The sequence below is a fragment of the Falco punctatus genome, assembly GCF_963210335.1.
Source record: "Falco punctatus genome assembly, chromosome: 10".
In the NCBI taxonomy this organism is placed as follows: Eukaryota; Metazoa; Chordata; class Aves; order Falconiformes; family Falconidae; genus Falco; species Falco punctatus.
The window spans coordinates 32,101,469-32,126,151 of record NC_137590.1 but is presented as its reverse complement, the minus strand read 5'-3'; the positions used below and the strand labels follow the sequence as shown (position 1 = coordinate 32,126,151).

Genomic DNA, 24,683 nt, shown 5'->3' with positions numbered 1-24,683 from the left:
ACAGAAACACCATCTATTGTATGTGTATGTCAGCATGCTTTTTGTAGGCAGATGTGAGGTTGCTCTAAACTGGAAGTCATGTAGTTTACGTAAGTGCTAACCATAGCTAAACTGGATTAGAGTGGGTTTGTGGCCAGTCATCTCTGAGTGTGGGCAGAGTGAGCTCACATCTCCCTGCAAAACTCTGTGGAGATGTATCCTATTTTAGGTGGGGTTTTTTTTGAGCCTCATTTCTGTAATAACGACATCACAGCTTCTGGTATGTAGAATTGTAAAGCACCACTGTTACAGAAGGAAGAAATAGTAGCTCCTTTTTGTGAATAAGGAACTAAGAAGCACAAAGAAACTCTTCTGTTGAAGGTTGAGCAGAAAATCTATAGGAAGGCAGAGACTGAGCACAGAGCTTTGGAGACCCGATTTCTACATTGTATGCACTGTGTTGTTCTTACTGTGATGCAATATGTGTTTTAAAATGACCAATTGTGTAACAGGTGGTATGCTTTGCTTCCTCCTTTGATAGATTGGTTGCAATCTCTGTTATAGAGTACAAAAATCCACGAGGATCATTACAGAGGGACTATTCTATAATGAAATACATATAGGGGAAAAAACATTGTGGTTATTTTGGTTTGGTTGTGGTTTTTTGTTTGTGGTTTTTTTTTTGTTTTGTTTTGTTTTTTGTTGATGCATGGAACCAAGGAGAGTAAACAGTTTAAGAAACAAGCCGGCAAAAGCAGTAAAATACAGTCCTGGGCCACTGAAGACAAGTGACACAAAGGGAAGATAAGAGGAATTTCATTGTTCCTTTTGTAGAAAGTCTCATCGATATTGGTTAATTACTATGTTTACTTTCCTGTTTCAAAATGATCATGTATTAAGAGTTTTCCACGTGTAAGTAAAACATCCTTCATTGAATCATCTTCAGACTGTGCCATTTACTTGAATTAAATAATGTTTTCTGAAACCCAACTCATCGTAACCAACCTAATGTTTCCTTCATTTTTGTGATTGGGGCTAGGGGCTTACAGGTCATTAACGTTGTTTTAATTGTGAGATTTTGCACATTTCAGGGTGTGAAATTGCAATGTGATTCAGGCCCTAAATGTATAGTTCATTTCTGTATTATTCCTTTTTTTCATTTTACATCGTGCTATAATTCTGAAAAGAGTTTTTTAACAGCTGTTGAATTGTACATATTTTAGTCCCAGCAGCCCACAATGATAGGCCACATTCTCAAATGATATAACATGATGCCATGCTTTTTACTAAATAACTGCTTCCATTTTTTACTTGCAGGCTTCCTTCATGCTCACTGATGACTGTGCACAGAAAATACAGGCTACCTGTAGAGGCTCTATCTTAGAAGAATCAGAATATTTTAATTAAAGATTTTGTAAAATGAGTAATTTTTCTTCTGCTTTCCAAAAGTGGTGAAATCTTATGTTCTGAAAACTAAAATATCTTGAAATTATTAGAGCTGAGGGTGTTTGGGTGAAAAGAGAACTATTTTATAAGTGATATTTGGCTATTTATGGTATTTTCTTTAGTTCATAACAGTTCGGGTTGTACAAGATCTTATAGTCATTTAGTGATGTACATAATCTCTTTTATGTCCAGCATTCTCTTGTTGTTAATATGTGTTTGCAAGATAAGCAAAACCTCAGCTTTTTGAAAAGTGAGTTCTTTTGAAAGATTCCGTGAAATTGTTGGAGGATTGTACATTATTCGTAGTCAAATCAATGAGAAATGGTTAACTTTATTAATGCTTCTTTTAAGCCAGACCTGTGACTTTTTGGTGTTTGCAGAAATGACCTTGATCTTATTTCATGTTACGTGACATTAGGACACATTTTGTTGTTTGAAAAAACCAACCCTAAACAAGCTGTCGAAACCATGAAAAGTGCTATGATGTTTGCTTTTGAGCAAACTTGCATTTAAAAGGTGATCTTTTTATGGTTTTCTAAAATGGAAATTTTGAGGCAAACAAAGAGATAATCAACCTTTGCTATTTTCAACTGAAAATGGATTGCCTGAACCTTTAGGTCCTCTTGTAAATCCTTGTCTTTATGGGTTCTTGTTTTCATGGTGTTGGCAGGTTTTGCTGTTTGGGTTTTTTGTTCTGCTTTCCAAGACTTGGAAGTCCATGGTGTGTTACCTCTGGGTGTTTCAACAGCAAGGGTCAGAAAAGTATAGCCAGTAAGTTCATATAGGTCTACTATATTGCATCTGCTTTTGCTTCTGTTCACCTGCCTTGCAACCATGCTTTAGCTTGTAGGTTGAAATGCTGATTAGTACCAGAGCACTGGAGTCACCGTTACACAGATTTAGGTCTTTACACTTTTTCCTCTGCCATCAGAAGTTTTTTAACAGAGTGGTAGAACAGAAAGTCAGCTTTTTTGTTTGGTTCATGCTATGTGCTTGTTTAAGTCTGAAACATCTTTTGGCAAATGTACCTGAAATCTGAGCACAATTTGCTCTTACAACTTTATTTTTTCCCTTTTGTAGTAGAACGAGGAGAACCACTCCTTGATAAGGATGCTAGCAGTTTTCCAAACAAGCATCTGAAATACCTGCAGAAACTGCAGGTGTTGAGAATGTTTTGAGAACTTTTCAACTGTAAAATATCTGAGTGAAGTTTCTGGTGGGACTTGTACCAATTAAATCAACAGAATACTTAAAAAAGAACTTTGTTCTTGTATATGTTTATGCAACAACTATTCACCTGTGTAGTTACCTGGAGTTCAACTTGAGACATCTAAAGTGAAAATATAAATGGTTTAAGCTAATAGAATAAGGGGTAGACTTCTGAAAGGTTTAGGTCTTTCTTATCAACATCAGTGGGAGCTGCCCTCCCAAATGTCTTTAAAAACACAATGTAAGTGTTTTATTGATGAAAGAGACAGGTATAAAAATCTACGTGGAACAACTACTGACCTGTATAGTATTAGTCTTTGGTGTATTTTATTTATGTCACAAATATATATTTAGTTGTATGATTTGTATAGGATACACCCGATAGATTTTTGTATTAAACTTTTCTGGTTGATTAGATTGTTTTCAGCATTTTACTTATACTCTGTGTTGGTAGACTACTGCTATTACTGTACGCTTACTTGATTGCACTGTTTTAATAAATTTACTAAGGGAAGGTGGTTGAAGGAAAAGTCAGTTTTGTATGATGTTCTAAATACAACAGTCTAGCTCAGATGAGTCCATTTTGAATAGACTGGGCTGTTTGGGGTTGGGGTTTTTGGTTTTCCCACCCTGCCCAGCTACATAATGGGTAAGCCTGCAGCTGATTCACTGTTCTGAGGTGTTATTGGAGCAACAAACCTTCGTTTGCTCAGGATCACTGGGTATGGTTAGCTCTGTTCTGCCTTCTCCCTCACTTGCACTGTTGCTGTAAGAATCAAGGCTTCACATACACATTATTCCGCAGGAGTTTCTACCAAATTGAACTTTTTCCTTGATAGACTAACGGAGTGCCAAAGCTAAATTTAAAATTTTGTATAGTTAACCTTTCCCCCTAATTGCTTGCTCAGAATAAAGGTTTGGTACTTTGTTCCTAAATTCTCTACATGAGGTGGTGTGCATTAAAGTGTATTTATACTCTTTCAGATTAATTAACTGTGACCTTATGAACCACTGTCCTTGTTTAATTGGTGGCTCCAAAGCACACTAATGGCATAAATCAGCTGATAATGAGATTCAGACTTGCTTTTAAAATATATAATAACACTGCATTGATATAGCAAATGAGATTTGTTGACTCTCTGTTGGTATCACAGGAGAGAAGGCACAATTAAATGTGTACTTTTGGGATGGGGGAGGGCTTGGTTGGAATGAATAATATGCACTTCAGGGTGGGTGTATGAAATAAGGAGGATATTCTACATCAAGATAAGTTTGGTATTCTCTCCTTGTCTCTAGGCACTATGCAGTACCGGCTGGTGCACTTTAGGATACAGAAATGTTGTGGGAAGGTGTTTCTTAAAGATTACTGGAGGCTAACAAAAATGATGATTTCATCTTAAATATAGTTACATGTTTTTAAACTGAGCTTACACCCACTGTTTTATGAACTGCAAATTAATCAGATAGCTCCCAGAGAACAAAAAGGTTTTGACCTAAACTAGTTGCCCAGGCTCCATTACTATTTTCAGTTTAATGTTACCCATATCCATCCTCACATTTTGGAAAGAAAACAAGGGCTGTGCAACAAAGTTTCTTTGTTTTCATAAGAACTAAAAATGTGCTGTATGTAGACCAAACAATAAAAATAAACTACTGAACTACCTTCTAATGCATGGGGGTTCTGGAGAGAGGAAACCATGGATATTTAGAGGCATAAAGTGAGTCATTGTGCTAGTTAAAGAATTTTATAAGGCAAGCTCTGTGGGTTTGAGTTGCATCTGTTACCTTTCCAACTAGAACTGAGGGGTATGCAGGAAAAAGAATGTTGAATTTAATCATGCCTTATAGTGAATGCATTGTACTTAGGCTAAGCTTCTAACCAGGATCTAGACCGCAGGAGAACAAAATCGTTAGTCTTTCTTTCTGTGTGAATTTGCCTTAGATGGGTTCCACTTAAATGCACGTAAACAATATTATTTTACACCAGTTAAGCTGCAAAATTCTAACAAAATACTTTTAAAAAGTAATGAGGATTCTGTAACAGTTGAAAACAAGAACACACCCACCCACCCACCCCCACCCAGCCAAAACCCTCCTCACAGCTATTTTCCTTCTTAAAAGATGAACATGCTTGCATTTATGACAGTTCCTAGAAGCCGTAATGGACTGGGTTGCTGTGGTGTGAGATGCAGAACAATGAAATAATTGTTTCTCTTGGTATTGGCTTCCTGGAAACAAATTCTGTGTAAATTACTTGGCTGAAAAAGCGACAACAGTCTTATGTTCTGTTTTATTTAGTTCATAGTTAAAAATCATAACTATAATAATAAAAAAAGTAAAATTTATCAGTTCTGGGCTTTCTTTTCTTTCAACTTTTTTTTTTTTTTTTCTTTTTATGTTTTCAGGTCAGTTTCATGAATTCAAAAGCAACTTACCAGTGATTTCTGGGAACTGGGGCTGATTTTCTTGTGTACTTGTAAGTATTTATTGATTAATTTTTCTGTTATGTGCTTCTTTCTGATAGCCTGGTTAACATGAAGAATCGAAGTAGAATGTCACTGTCATATCACAGTTTTAGAAAGTTCTGTTATTAAGAAATGTACCTAACTACTTCTAAACTTTTTATAGTTTTTTTGCTACGAACTTATGCTTCAGTTATTTGAATGGTTACAGATGCTTGAAGTAACAATGAATATTCCTGTTATTTCAAACTTTCTTCTGGTTTTCATAATAATAATAATGAGAGAACAGTGTTGCCTACAGTAACACATCAGTTTTGACACTTGGTAATGACTGTGGTGCATCTTGCTGTTGTGATGAAAATTATTTCTAGAAATGAACTGTGGGGCTGTGATTCAAGACTGACAGGACTTTTAGAGGAAATGCTGCATGGGTTGATTGAGGAAACACTAGGACGACCAGTATCTGCTGAGCTGGGAATGTATTTTTATATACCCTGGAGAAAGCTGACCTTGGTTGCAGCAAAATGACTGAGACTGTAGTCGTTTAGGCCATGGCCCCAGAATATGTTTCAGCGTATGGCCGAGTTCAAATAAAGCAAATGGGACAAGACCTGTGCATAAATGCTTTGAGAAAGGGAAAGTTAGAGGTCTGGGAGGAAGATAGTTATTTACGCAACAAATAGAAAGCCTTCAGAATTGCTGGTTTGGATAGTCTTCAGCTTTATTCAAGTATAATAAGGAAAATCTAATGGGACTTAGGCTTGGCATGATATAAATTATTGCATTACCTCTTGTATGATGTAGTATAAATGAAACCAATCTATGCAGCTTGTTCTCTTAAGTCACAAATATAGTTTATGAATAAATATTTATTCAATCATTTGTGGAAAAAGATGTTCACAAAACTACATTCATCAGGGAAAAATATTGCTGGTTTTCCTCTCAATATGGAAATATGTTCAATTTGTACTAACCCTTCCTCTTTACAAATGTTCATTTTCATATATGGTTTTGCTATTATATTTGCAGTTTCCTTCACTTACAGGTCAGCATCTTTTTAATGAGCATTGTCAGTCATATTTAAAGAAAACATTCTCAAATAAAATAAACAATTTTTAAAAAGTATTACCATTGAAATATTGTTCTGAGAAGGAAATGTAAAGTGATTACTGAATTGAGAGTGAGGAATTTAACTCTTTCTGGCTTTGCCACTGCATGTTTTTTTCAAGCAATCAGTTAGGCTTTCTTTGCCTCAGTTTTCTCATCTGTAAATGGAAATAGTAATGTATCAGTCAATACAAACAGTACCTCTTTATACTTCAATATGGAGCATACTTTCCAATCAAAGCAATGGAGTAAATACAATCATAGATTCATGGTAAAATTTGGGTACCAAGCAAATTGAGTGAGAATCTGTAAGTATTGTTTAACTCATGTTCATGTAGTTTTATGAACATATAAAGGGCTTTAGCAATTTTGTTGAGAACTCCTGATCTGAGTTTTGTTTTTCTTGCTTGACAATGACAAAAAACTGCAGTAAAAAAGCCAACATAAACAGTACTTTGAAAACAAAGTTTGTGTTTAGGTCAGTCAAGTAAGTACTTAACAACAGTCCTTACTTCTCAGAAAAGTATATCACACGACTGTACATTAACTTTTGTTAGTACAGTTGAGACACCTTACGGTATTGTGCCCATGAGAGGTAGAGTGTGACTCAGCAGCCTTACCAATGAAGCCAAGTAAATGACACTATGAAATGACTGCACAAAATGAACCAGTCTGGTCTTCTGTAGGTATTCTCTGCAACTCTAGAGTTCAATCACATAGTCATGAACATCTGGAGAAGCTAACACTATGGCTGATGTTTCTTGTTCTTCGATTAAAGAACTTATTTTAGTATTTAGCACTATAGATCTATGGAACATATGCAAACCTTAAGTTCACATGAACGGAAAATAAGATTTGGGATGTACAACTGCTTGATTCAGCCTGGTGTTTCCTCACATACTGAAAACAGGATTGAAGTATACGTTCTATAGTAAGCCAGGTTTAGATCTTAAATCACCTCTGTTGTACCTCTCTGAACTTGAAAATATTCTGTAGGTAGCATACATTTGTTCAGCAGATACAGACTTACTATTCAGTAACATTAGTATGTACAGTGTCATAAATTTTCCCTGTGCTCTATAGACTAACAGGATGGGTGTTACCTCAAGTATCTTTCAATTTAAAGGCTTGATTTTTGCAGTACTTATGAGGTGACCATGGAAGCTGATGAAATCAGGATCAAGTCCTGAGGCTGAACAAATTGGCCCTAAGCAAACGATACCATATGAGAGCTTTGGGACATTGGTGTGGAAGACATAAAATTTGCATCTATAAGGAGTTTGGAGAAGGTTAAATTCTAAGCTGCATTTAGAAAATGCTAATGATGAATGTATGCTTTTTTCATGTTATGCTATAATATTTGGGCATGTTTTTATAGCATGTTTGATCTATACTCCAAAGGGAAGGAGTGAAGTACAGTGCTAGGAAGACTGATCTTTGTGCATAGTTTTTATATGGGAATACAGCAAGATCAGCTAAATATTGCTATAGGTCTGTACCAAAGCTATTTCAACCAGGGGCTATAATAACTTTTTCCTCAAATTTTTGAAAGTTTTGTCATAGATGCATTCTGCTGTAACATGTAATTACTTGGATCATCCAGTTCAGACAACTTTGGGGTTTTTTGTCATATTTGGCTAGTTGTATTCAGGAGAAAACAGGATTGATGATTCATACAAAAGTGAATTTCATGGAAAATATGACATTTGTGCTTTTGTGTTATGCCCACAGAGTAATTGTCCTAACTAAAGGTTACTTTTTTCAAGAATGTGGTCCTAACATGGCTTAATTTATTTAATTGTTCTTCTCAAGTACATTGGTCCAGTAGTAAACTGCAATAGTTTTTTAAAGTCACAGACAGTAAAATAAATATCCTCTAATAACACAGCTTTTAAAACAAATTTTGCTTGTACATCAGTCATTAGAAATACCTTTTTACTAGCAGTTCAGTTTCTGTGTAAACATTTTATTGCAACTTGACTACAAAGTGCAAACACTGACAGAGGGGACACCCCCCCCACCTCCGAAATGAATGGTGTTACAGGCCATGCAACTTCAGTCTTGCGAGAACAGCTCTTCAGTGAAAAGCCTGTATTGAAAATATGATGAAAATAATATAACTGGATTTGAGACTAAAATCAAATTGCTTTAAAAACAAATAGCAGCAATTTTTTTCAAAGAAAGTTTAAAAACAAAAATAGAAACACTTAGGGGATACACATGCACACACATTATAACACAACAAAACTGAGATTGTGAGTAGGTAAAATTCATCTTTTCAAACATTTATTCCAGTCAGCACATCATCAGGGAGTATGCTTTGCTTCAAACTCAATATTTAATATGTTTTCCTCAATCTTATTTTTAAGGCAATTTTTATACTTTTGTTGTTGTTTATTTTGGAATGTTTTTATTCAAAAATTTAGCAAGTGTGTTTAATTACTCCATGGAGCATCTGACCAAATAGATTGGTGCTTTGTATTTGTACCACCTTATTTAAAAGGAGAAAACTATTAAATTGTGAATATCTAAATGATAAAGTCAAAGAAGGCACAGCTTATTTAGAGCAAGTGAAAATGTATGGCTTTGGCACTATTTACATTTACAGGTTTAACTGATAACATCTGATCTACTGAATTACAGTTAATTTATTTGGGAAAATATAGTGTCTCTACTCTTTAGAAAAACAATATACTGAACACAACTATCAAAAAGTTGATCTCCATTTTTCTCTTTATAAAATATAATTGTTGATCAGCATTTTGGTCAAGGAGATGTTTTCCGGCTTGTCACTCACGGCTGATTCTTTCAAAATTCCTCTTGAGAAAGCACAATGATGCTTTGCTAGAAGCTCTGTTTGCTGCAACACCCATACTTTTTTGCTATGTGTGTGCTGGAGGTATCAGAGGTCTTTATCCTCTTCTGCCTACTTTCCTGCTAACTTTTGTGCCATACCAATGTAAAATGATGTGGTGGTAGCATGAAGTAGCCCCTCAGCAATTCAAAGCTCTTTTTTCCTGGGATTACATTATAAATGGTGAATATTAAATCTGCTTCAAGTAGAAGACTATCTTACTGTTTTTATGCAATGCTTGCACTACATTAACACACAAATTTTCTAATAAGAAACAAAGTTCCAGAATATAACTCAAGGTATAAATACAAAAGCAGGGCTCCTGTTTTGAAGATTTTTTTTTTTTCTGAGAAAGCTTCTGTAACTACATATATTTTAGATGTACTTAAGAGAAAGTCAGTTAGGTAGAAACAAAATGGAAGGGGGAAAGGGGGTTTCTTTGCATTCAGGTAACACCGGGTACATAGATGCCCTAGCCCATTTGCCAGTGTGGGTCTAGTAGAAGCACAGCATCCATCCAGAGCTTTGTAGTTGTACCTGAAGAGAAACAGGTGTGGAAAAAGGACTGCAGGAGTGAGGAAGATGGCTGGGACATTCGCCTGCTGAGGGCAGGACAGAACCCCAATCAAAACTACAAAAAGATCTGTTTGTTTTTTAGTATCTGAATTGCTCTCTCTCTGCCCTGTGCTTCTAACTGGGATGTCTGATGGACTCCCCCGTGTGAATTTTTCTTAGGCCGTGTGGTTGTGGGAGGTCACCTAGGGACTTCTAGTTCTAATAGGAGTGTCTGTTCCGTGATGCTGGCACAGAAGCATGTTCCTATCTGAGTTCCTATTTACCTTCTGAGTGCAGCAGACATTATTTTGGCTGCTTTACAATTGACTCTACAGACTGTTTCTTGGTAGTAAGTAAATAGATGAGTAGATATACAGAATGCTCTTATTGTGGAATACAATATGCATTGTATTCATTTCAGCCAGTTTTTCTTATAATAAACAGTGTACTTAAACTAATTCCAGGATATTAACATAGCACAGAAATCTTCTTCCATTTTTTATGAAGAATGAAATGTATGCCACAAGAGAAAAAATACAACATAACAGTTTTCATTCTTATAAACCCAAAGGGGTTTGTGCTGTGAAACTCTTTGGCACTTACCCTCACTGGTGTCCTCATTTTAGTGAAAGCACTATCTAACCAGCTTCTGACACACAGCACAGAGGCCACGTATGTGGTCTTTGCTTACTTTTTGATGACGTTGGACCGTTTAGTGAAGGTGCTGCTAGAAATGCCTTTTCAAAGGATTGTCATGCTCTGGTTATAAGCGAGGAACTCCTTGCTCTACTGCTGCTGCATATGTGTGCTGGGTGAGATCCGTGTAATGCACTAGATCCATCTGCTGTCTAAAAAATTCTTTGCTAAAGTACTAACCAGTAAAATGGAAATCCTCACCCAAACAATTCTATATGCTGTTGAAGTTGCATGCAATGCTTGGGAGAGAGGAATCTATAAGGAAATATTTATGCTAAGAAGCTAAATTAAGAACATGGAAGCAAAGTATTTGTACAAGTTCACACCTGGACAGAGTCCTATAGGTTTTCTGCAAGCAATTGGCATTTGCAGAGCCAAGATATTTTTAGAAGAAATGGTTGTTCATCACAAAACCAAAGCCTCAGGTCACTTAATAACTACAATGCAGGATCTCAGAAAAGCTCTAGAAAGAATTTTCTTTAGACCACTGTGGTGAAATATATACAGTATTTCTCATTCTACGTAAATTACACAAAAGGTTTCTTATTCTATAGTGTGGATGAACAATACCAACAGCTGATGTCAACATAAACTTTTCAAATCATATTACTTAAAAGGGTGAGGGTTATAAAGTATCCACAGACAGTTTCATTTTCTCTCTCTCTTTCTAATGTGCATATACCAATGGCCGTTTGATTAATTTATTGACATAAAACAGAATTGCTTAGAACTTACCAGTCGTTCATCATAATCACAGTTAGAAGAGAGTGTGGGGTAAAAGGTTAACTACTTGCTAGATGTATCAGGATCTTTAGTATATACCAAAGCCTGACTCAATAGAAATCTGATAATGGTCTATTGAAGGTAAAATTTAAGTGTCAATAGCTAAATAAAAAAATTGATAATGACTGTACTGTAAAACACTCACATTTCTAAAGTTAATTAAAAAGAACAGATCAAAGTGAAACCTCAATTAAAAAATGTTACTTTAAGATATTAAAGGTAAGATAGAGCATAAAGGTCAATTTTAAGAATCAGTGTGTATTTTTTTTAAATTCATTTTCTATGACTGACTTTTTCTTGGCAGCACTTTCATTAATTATTTAAATATAAATAATGTGAAAATATTCATTTTTACTTTTAGTTATCTAAGCTCATGCACAGTGATGAAGAACTGATATTTTGGGGTGTCTACACTAGCAAGACATTGAACAAAATCAATTTGAACTAACTGGGAGCAGCTTCTGTTCTTAATGCATGTGTGATGGATTCAGTACTGTGCATCACTGAATATTCAAAACCTACACTTAATTGTGTAAATACCATATTATCTTTATAGGTTTATTAGAGATTACTGTGTAATCCTGGCTTTGAAACTTAGTCTGAAAGATCTCTCTGCAGGAGCCAAAAAGCCCCAGGGAGTAATTAATCCAATTCTCTGATGCTAAAACAAAACAGGTTAAATGAGGGTTTGAAGTTTCGCCTCTCACTTCCTCCTTCCCCAATGAAACAGTTCAAAAAGTGTAAAACTTCATTCATAGTTCTTATTTTCAGTTAAAGAGAAAGGTTTGATTCATAAACAGGGACAGTTGTCCTCTGGAAATTGGCAGGAATGAGGAGCTGACTGAGACACATGGTCCTGCAGAAGTTCTAAAGAACTGTAGGGCACCAGGGTGAAGATGGATGACTAGCTAGCAAACTGGCGGTGTATATGGAATTTACTGGTTTAGTATCTGTGTTCTACTCAATTGCTTTAGTGTGCGATACATTATACTTTTCTTTTAAACAACTGCCTGGACACTGTTACCCCACTGAACTGTTAGATCTGCTGCAATGCTCAGAGTAAAGCACAAGAGTTTGAAGCCAAACTTAGCATGATGAAAGTGAAATAAAAATTTCACTCCTTAAAACCTCAGAACTAAGACCTAAAACTCGAGAGCTGCTCCTGCAGCAGGCACAAAGGATCAGAGATGTGGTTAACTTCGGAGTGTGTGATAACGCTCCTTGATCGTATTTCAGCAAAAGTTTTATGAACGTCAAATCAGGCTCATGATTATCCAATCCATCAATTGGAAAACAGGCATTTCAGAGATAAGTAAATATGTTCCAGAATGTACCTGGTTTATCAGACAGTTGTGTGAAGTTCATTGAACTCACTTTTTTTTCTCCTGTATTTCTAGGACTTTTTTTTTTAGACTTGAGCATCCTATTTTAATACAACGTGCACTACTGATTTATTTAAAGGTATATTTTATCTTTTTATGTCTTTAGGATTTGTTTGTACTACTGACATTTTACTTCATTGTTCCATTTTTACTAATTGATTATAGTTTATCTAAAATCCAGCAGTGAAATTAAACAGCTGACAACACCAGGTGTCATGTCACTTCGCTGTTTCTTAATCCGGTATTTTTAAAGTATGGTTAGAAAGTCTTAATTTTATGGAACATTTCCTCCAAATCATGATGCAGATTTTGATACAAATTTTTGAAAAGCCATTTCCCCTACAACTGTATTGGATCCCCCAGCCACCCCCCCACCCCCCCCCCCCCATCCACTAAGGAATGGTTATTTATTAGAACTCTCTTATCCTATCTTGCTTGGGCAAGTTTTTATCATTGCTAGGTTATTGGCGTTTTAAAATTGATTATATATTAAGGTAGCATCCCAGCCTAGCAAATAGTCCTTATACTACTTTACTGTGTTCATTAAAGTCTGCCACTATATCTATGTTAGTAAGTGTGAATGGGTTTGAGAAGAATATTTTGCCCAAAGATTTGTTTGGTATGAATTAAGGTATATTCACTTGCCTCTGAAATACGAGGTATTGATTGCTGCCCACTCCAAGATTCTTCTGAACCAGCATGGAAAACTAGTATGTTCTTAAATCTCCAGGTCTTGGAATATGATAAGGGAACAAAAAAAGCTGCATTTCTGATCCCTCACAGCCCTGTTCCTAGACAATTTCAGCTAGGAAGTGACTGTTACTACCATGTAACTGTAGTACCTGTAGACTGTAACTTTTCTGTAAGTTAGTTACTTGTTTCTTAATCTCTTGTTCTAAAAGATGTCTTTTATGGACATAACTGTAATGAGGGGAAGATAACTGTGCACATTCTATTATCTTTTTGCTGTGTTCCTCAAAACTGCTGCAAGACCTGTATAATCTTACGCCAGATTCCTAGATAAATTACATACGTATATTAGATACATTAGGTACATTACATGACATTAGATTGTAGATATGTATTAGATAGGTACATTAGATAACATGTATGCATCTTGTTCACAAGCCAATTTACTTGAATAATTATATAATTATTGAAACAGAATATAATAATTTTTCTTTTCTTGTAATTTTTTAGAACTGAATTTGTACATTCTAATTGCCACAGTTTACATTCTAGATTTGTATCACATTGTGCAAGATATAACCATGATCAATGTTATGTCCTGTTAGAAGCATTTAGGCAGAGTTCATGCATTCAAAGAGTGCTTTTCAAATCCAGAGTTCCTTGTACTTTACCCCAGAAACATGCTAACCTTTCTCTTTTTTTTTTTTTTTTTTCTTCTTCCCTTTACCCTCTCTCTTTTTAGCTCTGGTGGTTTGTTTCTGCGTGTGAATAAACTCCCTCGTTCCTCCAAAACAGTCTTCCATTTGAGATGACTGTTGTTTATGGGTTTTCCCTCGCCCACCCACCTGCCATTAACTATTTGGTTGCCACTTGAAATACTTCATCACTGAGATTCAAACTCATTGTCCTGTGGCCATTGTTGCTTAGCAGAACACCCATGCTTGCTTTCTACACAAACACACACACACACACACAAATTAATAACTGAGTGGAACTCCTCCTCCTCTGTGCTCCAGAAGGAGCTGCTCCAAAAAGAAGCCATTTATAGTATCAATAAGCTGCTTCTCCAAACCATGTACAGATGTGTTATTCAACTAGTTAATATTGGGGTAGTTAAAATCACCCATTATTATTTTTCTGGCAGATTTTGCCACTTCATTAATATCTTTCAACATACTGAGTTGCTTGGCTGTTCCTTCTTTTACATGGCTTATATCATATCATGCCATCACAGCATATTCTGTAGTTTCGAGTTAATTGCCCAATTAACAGTGGTATTCATGAAGTGCTAGGAAAATTCCACAACTAATGATTTGGACAATTTCAAAATAGGTTGGTATTTCATAGTTTAAAATGTCAAACATGCCAATAGCTGCAAGCTTAAGACTGTGCAGGCTTAGAACCCAATAGCTCAAAAATTCTGTATTACAAAAATCATAACCTAGCCTTCAGAAAGATGTTTCCCAGCCCCCAGTATTTCCCTGTGGGGAAGTTCTGCACTGCCCTAATTTCTCCTTGGACTGGTGAGGTGTGAGTGTGAAATAGGACCTCCATGGTTTCTCTGTATTTTGTGGAAATGTGGAATAAAATACCTTCTGGCAGCAGTGAATGCACCTTCACTCCCAGCCTGGCCCCAGATGATATTTATGGCAGCATTGTGGAAGCTGCTGTAACAATGGTTGCACATATGCTTACAAGACTCAGGAAAACATAGATGCAAGTGATTGGAAAGGTTGTAGAATTTGCTAGACAACTTTGTACTTTTCTTTCTCATTGCCTGGATTAGGTAGCGATATTAACAATACGTAGTTAGCTTTGATGGGCCATTGTTCCCAGATGCAACTGAGAGTTGCCAATAGACTCTCTAGAGTGATCTGATTTTTTGTTTTGTCTCACCAGCTGCCATGCAGAGATGCCAGGGTATACACTGCCGACCCTTTTTGCCTTTGCTCAGTACCTTCTGTGCCATTTATGAGTTGTAGGACCGAGGTGATGCCATGGACTTAGTCTACAGAGTCTGCGTATGGGCTGGGGCTGGAAAATAATTTCATTATCATCACCCAAGACAGAAATTACTAATTTTTAGCCTTGAAATTCAGGGTCAGAAGAGTGGGCACAGTAAAGGGAGACAGTCTACCTCCTCAAAGCTAAATGATCACAGACTCTAAGGTCATTTCTAATATTTTACATTATTAGAAAACCTTTAAATTTCCCTACTTACCCAGTGTATTGAGACTGTGTTGGTGATATAATGCAAACTGCTCAGAAGTGTATATATATATATATATATACCTAATTAAGGCTCTAATTCAGCAAGGTGCTTTAATACTTTGAGAGACTTCATTGCAGCTGACAGGACTTCGCAGGAGTTAAAATCCTGTCAATACCAAGATTTTTGCTGCAGCGGTACTGATTATGTAAGTATAGCTGCTGGATAGCTCATTTTAAAAATTAAATTACTGAAATAGTGTTGTTTAGATCTTCCTTTTAGTCCTTTTTGGAGTAGTGGCAGATTCTTTTATGACATTATGATTTATATCTTATAACAAAAATATAGTGAATTGTCTTATTTCATTCCTTTTGGCAACTCAGCGAACTATCATTAACATTTTTCATCAGTATTCTGTTTAGAGTTTTCTAAACTGAACGGTATAGTGGTAACAGCTCATTTTTAGACGCTATTACAGTTCTTTCACATCTTTATAGTACTGTAGTAAAGCTGAATTTACTAGCTACCTTGAAAGCGGAGTAAGGCAGCATTAGAATCTACATTAAAGTGATTCAATACTCTTTAGAGAAAAGCCTTCTTAACTTGAGATCAGATACAGTATGTGTTTTGGGGGCAGTTTTATAAGGATTGCCGATAAACTTGAATACTACCAACAACAGCTGCTTTTTGAAATATTGTTCTGTCCAGCCCAATGAAATTTAGGGGAATTTGCTTTGCTTTGTAAGCACATGTGATCGACATTAGCATTCAGGGGAGCTACACCTGCAAATGGAAGGGAGGCTACATCCTAGAGACTGATTTTATAGCTTGAATTGGTAAAGATGGGAGGGATCAACTTTCATGCACTTGTTTCTCCTTCAGGGTTAGTCCAAATCTCCAGTCTCTTATGTGAGTACCATGTTCTGCTCTGATACGTTTTTCCTAAACGTTCTTCTTTGTGGCCATTGCAATTCTTTCCAGTTTGGGTGCATAGAGAGGATGTTGTTTTCTTAAGTGTTCCTGAGTTAAGAAAATGCAAACCCTTCACAGCGTTTGTGACCGGTCAGGCTGACCTGCAGTAAGTCCAGGGGTTGCTGTTCCTGGCTTTACGGTTCTCAGCAGCTCACTTCATCTTGGTTTCCTTTCTTAATCTTTGACTGACTTTTTTACATTTTTAAACTTTATTCTTATCATGGATGACAAAATCTGGTGCCCAAAAGGAGGATTTGTGAAGGCCTCAAGAAATGGCTGTAATACTGATTACAATTATAAATACAGTAGTACCAACTGTTACTACCTGTAATGCAGTTCAGTATGTGCAATTTTAAACTGCTGAGACACTAATAACTCTAAAGCTACCCACAATCAGTAGAAAATGTCTTACTGCTTTCAAAGGGTACAGGGTTCTGCATGTTGTAATTCATACAGAAGTTATACGTGTTTCTTACCTTGTAACCATTTTCCAATTATTTTGCACCAAAAGCTAATTTTCAAATTAAGCTTCAGTGGTAGAAATAACCCCATGGCTAATCATGGTTCTAGAGAATTTTGCATCTAGGTAGCTATGAAAAACACATTTGCTAAGTGATTTTTGTGTAAGATATGGTCATACATGTCCCATGTAGTGCAATACAGCATTTACTGTTTGTGAAAGAAAGGCTTTCAGTACTTTGAATGCAGTAACTTGATGTTATTTCTCTTAAAATGTGATTGCTTTTAAAAACATTTTTTTCAAGGCCAAATTTACTAAGTTAATTATACTGTAACCTGAATAAAATTTGAGAATATGACTAATAAATACCAATATCAAGCAGAAAAATATTAAGAAGAAGATTAAGCTGTCTTTTTAAAAAGGTAGTCTCTGATTCTTCTAAAACCTTGTTTTTATTCCCAATTAGGAACTATAAAACTAAGTAAACACCAAAAGAAGATCCTCCTGTTATTACTTCGTTATACAAATTCCACAAACTGAAAAGCAGTAGGGATGTAAAAAGTGATTGGCCATTTGCTGTTAATTTCATAGCAATATTACCATTAATGACCATAGTGACATACACAGTCTTGCAAACTGGACAGGATGAAAAAGGATTATTTTTACATTTAAAATATATAATCAGTAATTAGAAGTTGACATTAGATAGAAATAATTTTAAAATGGAATGATGACCTAACATAGACATAAGTAGTATAATTTAAGATCCAAGATTTAGAAATATACTTTTTTATCCAGTTGCAAAGTAAAACTTTTTTTTGAGGGAAATAGTATTTATTATAAATACCCTTACCTTTGTCTTTATAGTTGAAATATTAATTGTTAATACTTGAGAATGCTCAAACATTTTGGGAACTGGTATTTAACCTTGCAGTTAGAAGTTTACAAATAATCACTTAGAGCCATTAAAACAGGTGCCCCCCCAACTAGTACTGTGTATGAAAAGTCACTGAAATATGTCATAAATATGTAATTCTGTCCAGGGAAGGTATATGTGATATTACCAAAAGGAACAGTTGTAGCCTTTAGCTCTTTGACTCAGCTAAGTAAGCTAGTTTTCAGTGCAAACTTACCTCCTAGTTTCACTGCCAAATTTGACCAGCCCAAAGATCTCTTTGATAGTGTTGTTGCAAAAGTCTGTTTGCAAAACCACTTTATAAGCCTGACAATGCCGAAAAGTCTTGAATTCGGCTCTTCAAAATGTTTTTTCTTTCTGCAAAGATGTAGGATTACAATTTTCAGTATTTCTGTGAGTGAAAGGGAGAAGTTACCTGGTATTAGGGAAAGCAGCATATTTTTGAGATGGTGCTTTTTTAAAGGAAGAAATTACTTTCCTCACCAGAACAATCCTATGGAATAGCCTCTTATGCAGTGTTTAAGGACAGTACATTTAAAATAATGGTTCTAAAAACAGAAGGGAAAAAATTACAGTGTTCCCCCCCCACCCCACCCCCAGTTCCCCAATTCCTAACTGCAGCTGTTTACTGGATAGTTTGTTTTGCTGTTAAGTTTCTAAAAAACCAAAGAGTTTACAAACTTTAAAGATTAAAGGTGATCCCAGACACATCCTGTTCTTGGTTAAAGGTTCTGCTATATCACTGCTAGGACAAAAACATGAAGTGCCTCTCCACCAGCTGCAGAGAAAGAAGGTGATTTGAATGCTAATGAAGGATAGAAGTTTCATAGTAACAGAAAAACAGAGGCTCTATAGATAAGAGAATATTTTCCCAGGACGTCTCAGTCTGCAGTTGTAACCAGAGGAAGTAATATTACTAAGGAAGTATTTAAATGTCTTTAACAGATATTAGATGATGAAGTGGAGTAGTCATTATATTCCTATCCAAGCTCCAATGCATGAGAGGTCTATTGAAATACAGCCTTTTGAGAATATCCACTTAGTCCTGTTTCTAGACTCCCAGATTAGCTTGGGCATCCTGTTAATCTACAGAGCTCCAAACACAAAAGATGTCTCAGAGAAGTTACTAAAGTTGCTGTTTAATGAAGCAATACAGATCATAAGGTTCATTGTCTTTGTAAATTTAAATACTGACACTCCCCCCACCCCTCTGCCACAACTGGGGGAAAAAAATCCCTGGTTCAGCAGTACTGAAATTATTGTCTGATGTTTCCACATTAGATTTTTTTTAAATATCTTTTGAACCTGACAGTGCACTCAAATGGTTCATAGTTCTTGATGTGAATGTAAGAATTCCTTTTTACTCCTGCTTTCTCTTTAGTTCCGATCATTTCCTGCTATGTTTCATGAACCCCACAACACAATCTACTCCTTCTAAACATCTGATCCATTCACACAGGTAGTCCTATAAACTGGTATTCATGGCTTTCCTTGCCATTCCTGTAAAAACAAACAAACAAACAAACAAACAAAAAACCAATAAAAATACACCTGTGTCTGTCTTCAGAGGTTGAATCAACCTACTTATACTCTAAAGTATTCAAATGACGGTTATTTTTAAAAGCATTGTCACTTTGTATTCTCAGCAGTAATTTTCTACTGTTAAACTGTTAACAGAGAAGTAGCAATGAGTTCACAATAGTACCACTGAGTTGCTCAGATCCTGAGACCTTCAGAGATGTGCCTTGAGCCTATAAAGACACAGCATTTGTCATTCTGATGGATGACTTTTCCTGCCCATAAAATAAGGGAAGTAATCCATCCTCATTCTGCTTAGTTGTCTCTAAGCAGAAACATATATTTGGTTGCCAAACTCTCCTTTCCATTCTTCAACTAATCCCAGGGAAAAATGGAAATATGTTGAAAAGCCTGTGACACATGGTGGATGACTAGTTCTTTGCTCCCAGAGCACTCATCTGTAGTGCTTGACAAGCCTATGCTTTTTCTTGCTGCTATTTAGTATCTTGATGGAATTGCTGTGGGATCCATTGAGATTAAATTTCTGCCATACATAGGAGATGTGTGGTTTTGTGGAGTGATAAAACCCAATTCTGGTGCTCTGAATACCTATTAGAGAGCAGAAGGAAGATCAGCTAGGTTATGCTAAACCCGAGTAACAAGGGATGCCCCTCCAAAACATCTTCCTCTATTGTTCTCTGTTGAATATATCTCATGTTTACTTGCTAGATTTCAGATAAATATTAACAATAATCAGTTGCCGAGACAAAAAAGGGAGATCTGTACCTGTGTGTTATTTCAAAATGTTTATTTGGGGAGGATAATGCAACTATCAATTTTGTTTCCCCCCCCCCTTTTTTTTTTTCTCCTTCCTGTAATCTCATCTATGTGAGATGACAGACTCTGAAAACCACTAATGTAACAGTCCATAAGCCTATTGAACTTTCTTGTTAACTGTCTTTGGGTAGCTATGGTTGCCATCATCACCATGATATCTGAGTACCTTGCAATATTTTTTTAGTATTTTGGAATAATACTAACTTCTAGATCCTTTAAAAGAAGGAGAGAAAAGAGAGCTTTACTAACAGTTCTCAGTCAGGAATGGAACCTCATGTATAGGGTTTTGGGAATCCTTTCTTGAGTCTTATTTTGACACTGATCAAGGATACAGAAATTATAAGTTAAGTTACTTCCTCCCCCCCCCCCCCCCCCCCGGATACATCTGTATAAGACAAACAGGGTAAATTAGCTACTGCTGTGGGGAGTTTCAGTATTACCAATAGTTCATTAGAATTAGTTTAATTCAGCTAATCTGAATTTAGTTTTACTACCTTTAAACTATATCAAAGTGACTTTTCTGAAGTCCCCTTTTGCATTAATTAATGTCACAAAATTGATAAAGTGTCAGCAGTGTCATGGGACAGAATATGCAGATGCTCCTTATTTTTCTTGTTTTTACACTTGCACAGGGATATGCTTAAGAATAATTCAAGGTAGATGTTAGAAGCTAAGCAAGAAAGGAGCATGAAGAGCTCTGGAAGTTTAGACATGTCATCCTGGTTCTTATCTTAAAATATAATGCAGTCTGTTGTCATGTGCTAGTGATGTCAAGTATCATCTGAGCATTCTTTGGGCTATCAGTCTCCACGTGCTAGAGGCACATGTACATATTTCTGTCCATTTTGTAGTGGTACATATTGAGCTTATTCCTGTGTTAACATTCCTTCCATCAATCCTGAATGCAAGCCAGCTCTTCCAGCAGGATAATTTTATATCTGTTTCATATGTTAGTGTGATGACGACCTAAAAGGCCACTCCTTAATTCCTTCCAGCTAAGGTTTCTTCTTTTATTCTATATTATACTGTGGAGGTGTCTTCTTTTGTGGCAATTCATTTCAAACTGTTTTACGTCTTTCATTTCTTCTGTCAAGCAGCATGGGACACACAAAAGCCAGGAAGCCAGGATGTTCTTTGCTACAACCTTTAGCAATGCTTCTGTGCAATTACTGAGGTAGAAAAAAAAAGGAAAAGGGTAATAGTTCTCAGTGCTTGCTTTCTTACAACAGAAGATAAATGTATAAATAAGATACGGACTATAAATCAGAGTTATTTTCCTTAATTTTGTAGTTAAGGTTTTGTTCATATTTACATCTTGGGAAGCTATAATTCTGGAGAACAGCTGAGTAGGAGGATTCTTCTCTGTAGACAGCTCTGACTGATAGCTTTGAAGCAGTCTCCTTTTCTGTCTGTGAAAACATAACATTCTACAGTAGATGGGATTTGCTGGACATGCTCTTCTTGAAGAATCGGACAAGTTAGCAACATTTTCCACTGGCAAATCTCCAGGACAAAATATTTCTTACAGTTCTTGTATATCTTTATGCTTCATCTGCATGCTTTAATTTTTGTGTCTTAGTAACATCAGAATTCTAATCTGCTTACAGGGTAGAAGTGGCTGCATAGTTAAAAGTGGTCTCAGCTTTTGGCTGTAGAAGTATATTATTCCAGGGCACTTCTAAAGTGTCTGAAGACTTAAGAGCTGCCATATCAATTTCAAAATACCAGTTTCACTATGCATATCTAGGGCATGCTTCAGATACCTGCCTCAGACAAACTTGACAATGGACCCTCCCAGGACTCTTCATGACAGGGAATTTCTGCCAGAAATCTCAGCAGATTTCTATCAGGGTTTTGATTTAGGTTTTGCAAAAATTTGAAGACAGCATGGTAGCTGTAATGAGTTTGTTTATAGAATGCTGAGGTATCTGAAAAATTCCAGTCAATTCAATTTAAGAGTCTAAATCCTTCTGCAAGTTTATAGTAGCTATGCTTAGAAGTGTCCAAGTCACGTTTAAAACAGGAGTGAGAATTCTCATTTGTTGATACATTTGAAATTTTTCTTTAGGGTCTTTTAAAATAAATTACAAGATATTTTCTGTTGAAAACAGGATGAACAGATCTTTGCTAGCTGACTAATTAAAAGTTTAATTGGCTAACTGTACTTTCTGTGTAGTCTTTCTGAAGCCTAGTGCTTCAGTGATGATCAGATTGCTCTTGAAAAAACCTGTTTGTGCAATAATTCCATTTCCTTCTTTTAACTATTTTGAATACAGCTGCAGGGTACTATGGTGACAGGGAGAGGGGTAGAGCTGCCTGGCCCTCTGAGCAAATAGCTGAATCCAGAAAATATAGTCTTTAGTTGTAAACTTATGGGATGAGAACAAATGTGTTCTGGAGGATAATAAAGTTAGGGAAAGATAATATAATCTTTCACTTTTTAATTCATAATGCCAAGCAGAAGAATTACTTTTTTCAGTAGCTTGTTTGGACTCTGAGCTGGGTGGCAAGTTGCCGCTTGTTTGTTCTGTCCTGTGGTAAGCTCTTAAAGCCTTTGCGATATGTTTCTGAAAATTTTATGTACTGATCCGTAACATTACATCCAAGCACTGAGCTTCTTTAAATAGGATACATTAAATGCATATGACAAAGCCAGGTTGGATGGGGCTTTAAGCAACCTGGTCTGGTGGCAGGTGTCCCTGCCCATGGCAGGGGGTTGGAACTAGGTGATCTTTAAGGTTGCTTCCAACCTAAACCATTCTATGATTCTATGACAGAGAAGCACAAAAAAATACACAGAAAAAGTGAACTGGATGATGAAATGCCTCGTGTTTAGATAATTTTCTAATAATTAAGGGGATCAGATATGTGTTTGGTATCCACTATCAAATAACAAGCTACTGTTAGACCTACCATGAGATTTTTGTTTCTGCAGAGTATTGAAGATGGGAAACCCCCAACCCTAGGGACACTACTGTGGATTTGCCATTGACTTGCATTTATTGACACAAGATAAGCTATTTTATTTGACTGTAAACTTATTTTTTCATTTCAAAAAAAAAGAAACTTTTTATCATAGGTATTTCCAACCTATTGTGAGGAAAACTTGCTTCGCTTAATACTTTGTTGCTTCTAGTTTGTTCTGCAGTATACTGAGATTTTTCTATCAGAAATGTGTTCAGAGCAATATAAAAATGTCCCAGACGGGAACAGAAAAGCACAAATGTCCTAGCGTTTTGGAAGTTGAATGTAAAACTAATGCATTCTTTTTCCTTCTTCACAGTTCAGTCACTTACAAGTGAAGTTTACTACATGTTAGTAGTTTTGTACCTTTACACAACTGCTACACTACAAAGCCAAAGCACAGTTAATAAAATAAACTGTCTTCTGAAGGAAGGCCAGAGAGCCTAGTGGAGAGCACTGAAATGCATAGGCAGAGTTGGTTAGCAAATATGAGGAACCCATTCTGAGAATTGATTGTCACATTGCATACACAATAAGTATTTTTTTCCCCAGTTGCTTTCAACTATGTTACCCAAGTAATTGTATTTGAAAAGTTTACAATCAATTAGAAAACAGAACAAAAAGTTTATCTGGATGCAAGACAGGCTTGACCCTAAAGGACATATCCAGTCCCACCTTTAATAAATGACTGTTGTGATCCTAAAGCTGTATATACTATTTTAAAACATCACTCTGCATAAAGTACGAATTAACAGTCTTGATGTTCTCAATGATATACCTATGTGCATCAGTCCAACTGAACTTTGAGAATTAACTTATGCTAAAGTGCTATAGTGAACCAATAAGAAGTCTAAGTATTCAAAGCATCTGTTCTGCTGTAGAATTCTCAATTATTGTACTGTTGATACTCATGCTCAGAAAAGTTGACGTATGTAAGTGACCTGGGGTTAATATCTATCACGTGCAACTCGTGTTATGTGGACCTTTTTGGCTCTTGTTTTCCTTGCTTGTTGTCAGATAGACATTTTGACATTTTGAAGTTACAGCGTAAATTGAAAAGATACATTCAGAGCAAGGAAAGGGAACATTATCTAAATTTTAAATTATGAACTGAATGGTTTAAAAGTAACCAGCCATCTCAGGTGAGTCTGCAAGAGTCACTTTCTGCAATAGATCATGAAAGTTGTTACAAATGACATAAGCATACAGATAGTTCAGTAGCTTCAATTTCAGCATCCTTGTACAAAGTGTAGTACATCTTTCTGAGTGATCTGATTTGCTTTTGCCCTGTGAAGTCATAAAGTCCAACTTGGCTTTCTGACACTGACTAAGCTGCATGGATTAGGTACAGCTGATCTTAAAAGAGAAAAATTGGACACTTGGCAAACCTAGCAGATATTTTGACACACTCTTGGAGCCGATAAGGATCATCATAAATTTAAACATTGCCTTGCCTTGCAAAGAAACCACACTTAATAAATGGCTTTGAATTTTTCATGAATGACAGAGCACCCTGTTTTATTAATAAGACCAAAGTTTTGGGGTAAGGGAATTGGAGAGGAGTAGGGCTATGAAGGATGCTATAAGGCTACTGATGGAGTGTCATATAATTTTACTAGTTGCATAACTGCTTTTAACTACTAA

The 24,683-nt window shown here is 36.0% G+C and overlaps 1 protein-coding gene across 4 annotated transcripts in view; it reads left to right on the top strand.

The window, feature by feature from the left end:
- The window catches only part of SOX6 (SRY-box transcription factor 6), a 372,602-nt gene that overhangs the window by 47,286 nt on the left and 300,633 nt on the right, over positions 1-24,683 (top strand). For all 4 annotated transcript variants that reach the window (XM_080404703.1, XM_080404708.1, XM_080404705.1 and 1 more), the window contains exon 2: positions 5,040-5,110. The gene's annotated coding sequence lies outside the window, so the exon portion shown is untranslated. The remainder of the gene's footprint in view (positions 1-5,039; positions 5,111-24,683) is intronic.